Source organism: Tamandua tetradactyla, chromosome 12 (assembly GCF_023851605.1).
Source record: "Tamandua tetradactyla isolate mTamTet1 chromosome 12, mTamTet1.pri, whole genome shotgun sequence".
NCBI classification, from domain to species: Eukaryota; Metazoa; Chordata; class Mammalia; order Pilosa; family Myrmecophagidae; genus Tamandua; species Tamandua tetradactyla.
Window position 1 is genome coordinate 83,880,021 of NC_135338.1, and position 4,945 is coordinate 83,884,965.

At 50.4% G+C, this 4,945-nt stretch overlaps 1 pseudogene; it reads left to right on the forward strand.

Annotated features, from left to right (window-relative positions):
* Positions 1-1,680: 1,680 nt before the first annotated feature.
* On the forward strand, positions 1,681-2,533 carry LOC143651641 (etoposide-induced protein 2.4-like; annotated as a pseudogene).
* The last annotated feature ends 2,412 nt before the right edge of the window (positions 2,534-4,945 follow it).

A 4,945-nucleotide genomic window follows, 5' to 3' on the forward strand; every position in this document is an offset into this window, starting at 1 on the left:
CCGAGACGGTTTGGATTTTAAAAAGATTTAGTTGCACATTCTAAAAATTGGGACATCTTACATTAAAACTCACACTCTGGCTTTTCTTGGAAAATGGGGCGATCTGGCAACAACGGGTTTTATTCCCCATGGTCACAGGGGCTGGGGCTGCGGATGGAGCGCCCCCTGTAGCATTTGCTGGAAATGCAAGTTTTCCAGATCTGCTGTATCAGAAACGCAGGAGGCGGGTCCCCGCGGTCTGAGTTCTAAGAAGCCCTCCAGGGGCTACTGATTAGGGCATGCGGGCCGCTGAGGTGGGGCCCCAGCTTTCCATTTCCCACAGCCCAGCACCCCCCCTCCCGCCCCACGGGCACTCTACCCACCCAGCCCCGTCCCCCAGCCCCCTCTCAGTTGTTACCCGCCTGAGCCTGCCGGCCTCTCGCTGGGGGCCTCTGGCCCCTCATGGCGCTGGTGTTCGTGTTCTGGGCATTTCCTGGCAGCTGTCCGAACTGGACAGAGGCGTGTGAGAGGGGAGGCGGGAGGAGCCTGGTCTGTACCATCGGGCCCCAGCCCCTTTAATGGCCCTGGGCCTGCATGGACGAGGCTCATGCAGTCGTGAGTTGCTGACATTTGTTGGGTTTGTGTGTTTTTTGGGGTGCTCATTTTTCTCTGCTATGGAAGACACACTTTTCCCAGATCTGGGACAGGCCCCTTAGCCCCTACAAGCCCAGACAGGGCACTTGGCACAGAGCAGACACACCCCTAAGTGCCTGCTGGAGAGAAGTGCAGCCACGCTGTACGGCGGCGGTGGGGAGCGGGTATCCTCCCGGCATTTTTTGCATGCACCAGGCCTGCTCCAGGCAAAGAGGGGTGGGAAGGGGAGAGGAAGGGAAGGAGGGGCACAGCATCGTGTCCAGCTTAGTGGAGGAAGTGAGGCTCGTCCAGCACCTTATAAAATGCTGGGGGAAGCAAGAAGCTCCTGACTTGCCAGGAGCTCAGAAGAAGCAGAAAGAGGACAAGGCTGCGGAGGGGTCTGGGGCAAGTTCGCCATTTCGCTCATGTGTCCCCGAGGTTCTCCTCCTCCCTCAGCTGACCTCAAGGAAAGGGTGAGCTTGTTCCTTCAGCATCTCATTCACACCCTCAGGTAGCACCCAGCAATCCCCATCTAAGAAAGGAAGAGGAAGACAAAGGAAGCACGCAGCCTGTGCAGGCATGGTGCCAGGCTCCCTGGGCTCCAGTGTCCCAAGAGGAGGGGTGTTTATGTGCATTGAAGAGATAATAATAATAATAATAATAATAATAATAATAATGAAAATCACAAGGGCTATTATTATCACGGCAGCAACAGTAATGGTGGCCGCAGCCACTTGCACCCCCTCGGTGCACACTAAGACCGAGGCCCTCAGGTCCGGCATGGCTTCTGCATTATGTCATCTACTCATCACCCAATCCTAAGAAGTAGACATGTTAGCTCTGTTTTACAGAAGAGGTGACTTTAGAGAGTTTGGCCATGAGGCATCTTTTCGAATCCAATGAGGGACGTCAGAAGGGCTGTGGAGGTGGCTGGGGACAGCCCCTATGGGGACGGGCGCCCAGCAGCCAAGCGGGCCCATGCGGGGTGGGGGTGGAGCTGCTCCTTCACCATGAGAGATTTGGGGGTGCTTCTCCCTCTGCGCAGTTGGTAGTTTGGGTGGTGATGAGATGGCTGACAGTGTCAAAACCTTCCTCTGGGACCTTGGCAGGGGAGTCACAGACTCCATCTGGGGCACTTGCACCGTCTCAAAGCTGGGTGCGCGAATCCAGTGACAGAGGCAGGAGCAGCGGCGGCCAGGAGTGGGTGGTGGCTTGGCCCAGTGCAGAGCCCAGAACGGAAGCAGGAGAGTGGACCCCGTATTGTTGGTAGAATTTTCCAGTGCTGAGCTTGGAATGGTGGAATGTTCTGGTTCAGTCTCCTCTTGTTTTATCAAGTGTTTATTCCTGTGCTTCAGTCAGTAACAGCACAAATTACTGTGATCCATCACTACATGGAGACGTTTGGTGGTGGCTGAAATTCTTCCTTATGTCAATGTGTGCTTAGCAAAGTCGTCAGTGCCATTTGGTTTCAGAACATTGCTGATCTGGCTTTTGTGTCATCAGGCAGAAAGCCTCATCCATTCCCTAGTGTCAGCAAAATAATTGTTGACATGCTCTTCAACCTTGTGCTGCAGCCTATTTTCCATGTCCAGGGGATGTTTGGGGGCCTCTTTCCCATCAGTCTCGTTGGCCAGCTGGTTAGCCTCTCGTATATGGCCCTTCTCTACTCTCTTTACTGCTTTGAATATCGCAGGTTCAATAAAGGAATTGAAATGCACCAGCAGTTGTCAGATCTAGAAAGGAACTAGCCTTACTACTTTGAACTTAGTTTACCCCTGGCCTTTCTCAGAGCAATGTGGTCCTCATCCATTACCCGTGGCCGCCTCTCCTCTATCTTCTTTCTTTCATTCATTATTCACCAATGAAGCAAACCCCCCTGGCAATGCATACCTTTTCCAGTTGTGCCTCTTATCCTTGGTGATCTTAAGCAACCAACTGTTCCACAAGACGGTCTATCTGCAGTCTCTGCCCTGAGTAGCTCAACCTCTGCAGAGGAGTTCTGTTCGCCACATCCATTGCCCGCCAAGCTGATGCCTGCTGCAGGCCACGGAATCTCCTGCCATGCCAAGGGGTGGGTGGGATTAGCAGGAGGCTGTGGCAGATGCGTTTTCCCTGTTCACTTCCCCTACCCAGGGAGGGCAGGACCCACTCTCCAAGGGCCCCCTGCAGATCTTCTTTTCTCTGAGGAATTGGAATTTTTGTCTCTGGTTGCATGTGAGCCAGACTCTCCTGCCACCAGTATGTGGATTTTTAAAACCACTGTGAGTCTGAAAGGACCAGCGCTTTTTCTGCAGCTATTTTCTAGCGTTGGCCAGCCCTTGTGTCTGGATTGATTAGAATATTTTGCTTTTCTCCCTGTGCCATTTACCCTTCTACCTCCCCTTCCTGACTTCCACCACCCTTGGGTGAATGGGTTTTGTAAATCTAGCTGTTGTAATTTGTGGGTTTTTCCCCCCTGTGAAGCACATACATCAGGGCTAAAGGAATTGTTCCTGGTCACTCCCTTTATAGCCATCACTGTCTTGTTTCTTGTAACTCAGGTTTGGTTTTGGTTTCTTGCTCCACTGCAATAAAAGCAAAAAACAAAAACCAAAAATCCTGACCCTGAATACATGGGATAGGAAAATCCTCCCAGCCAGATCTGCTGAGTTTTGAGGGGTGAGTGTCTTTTTTCCCCTCGAAGGGGAAAAAGCTTTTTTCATTTAAAGTTTCCCCAAATGTGGGGAGATACCAGTTCTGGACAAGTGCCGTTGCAATACCGAATGGTCAGAGAACCTAACCTCAAAATCTGAGAACTCCATTGGCCACTGCCATGTCTGTCTGGGATTTCAGAGGAATATTGGGTGCTATGAATAGGAACTGATGGGGTAGATTTAGTAAACACACTATACCTGTGATTGTTCTTTTCTTGTCATTTTAAGAGGCTAAATGTGGGGGCTAGGGTGGGCAAGGACAATTGTACAGTTTTAAAACATCACAATTAAACATGAGCTGGTTTCCCACACAACAAAAGGGCTGACGATAAATAAGAGAAAGCAACGGAAAGAAGATGGAATTAGAGGCCAATGGCCTAAGTTTGAGTCCCACCTGGCTCTGTCACTTGTTGACTATAGGGCCAGCACATACAGCTGCACAGTTAGTGCACTGCACAACTCTAGAGATGCCATTCACTTAGACTACGAAGTGAATGTACCCCTAGTTTGTGCAGTGTGTTGGCCCTGGTCAGCTCAGCGACTACTTACCCTCCTCTCAGGGTTTTGCAAAGGTTCAAGAGGAGTATGCACAGGAGGCCTTGTGAGCCGAGCAAGGAAGTGCTACCTGGATTCCTGTGGCTCTAAGGATTCCACACCAACCTTCCCATAAGATGTCCTCTTGATGGGGAACCTGTCGCTAGTTCCCTGGCTGGCAGAGGCAAACTGTCCCAGAATGGCAATTTCCTGCCTCCTATGGAATGTGTTGGTCTGGAATAAGCAGGAGCTGGTGCCAAGTATTTATGCCTCTGCAGTGCCAACTTTTGGTCTGTAAACACTCTATCTAAGGCCGTGCTCCTTAGAGAAGCAACCAACATTTGGCTTTTCTCTACAGCATAATAGCAACTCTATGCCCTTGCCTTTCTTGGTGTAGAGGGGTGCCAGTCCCAGCAATCCTGGAGATGAAAAGAACAAGATCCAAGAGTCTAATTAAATGGGAAGCAGCAAGCTTTCTCCCAACAGGAGCTGGGAATGGAGTACCCTCTGGATCTGAACCTAGCTTAAAATTCTCCTAGCATTCAGAGGCATTGGGCTGTGGGAAACTTTTGAAAGGATGAAAATAAAATTACAGTCAGCCTATTCTTAGGAAGTCATTTGACAAGTTCTCCTAGAAATAAAGCCTTGGTAGCACCAGGCTTTAGCCTCAGGTACAAATGTCATTCCACCTAAATATCTTAAGTTAGCCAAGGCCTGGTTACCAATATACCAGATTCCTCTAAGGGCAAGCTCCCTCACTCAGAACTCCACCCAAGAACTCATCCCAAGCCTCCCAAGCCACTGTGACCCTTTCTCCTGCATTGCCCTCTTGTATTCCCACATAGGAGCTACAGGCAAGACTCAGACAAGGTTTATCCTCTCTTGAAAAAGCAATATGAATGCTAAATTTGCTTCACCACCCCCAGACACTTTCAAACAGGCCATAAAAGTTACAAGGCCCTAACTAATTGTTATGCATCCATGGCGAACAACTAAGAAACAACTTTACTGGTGTCCATAGCCTCTTACCCTCTTCTTCTGAGACAACCTCACTGGCTGGTACAGCATGCTGGGGCTGAACTGGGACCCTTCCTCACAGCTGGTTG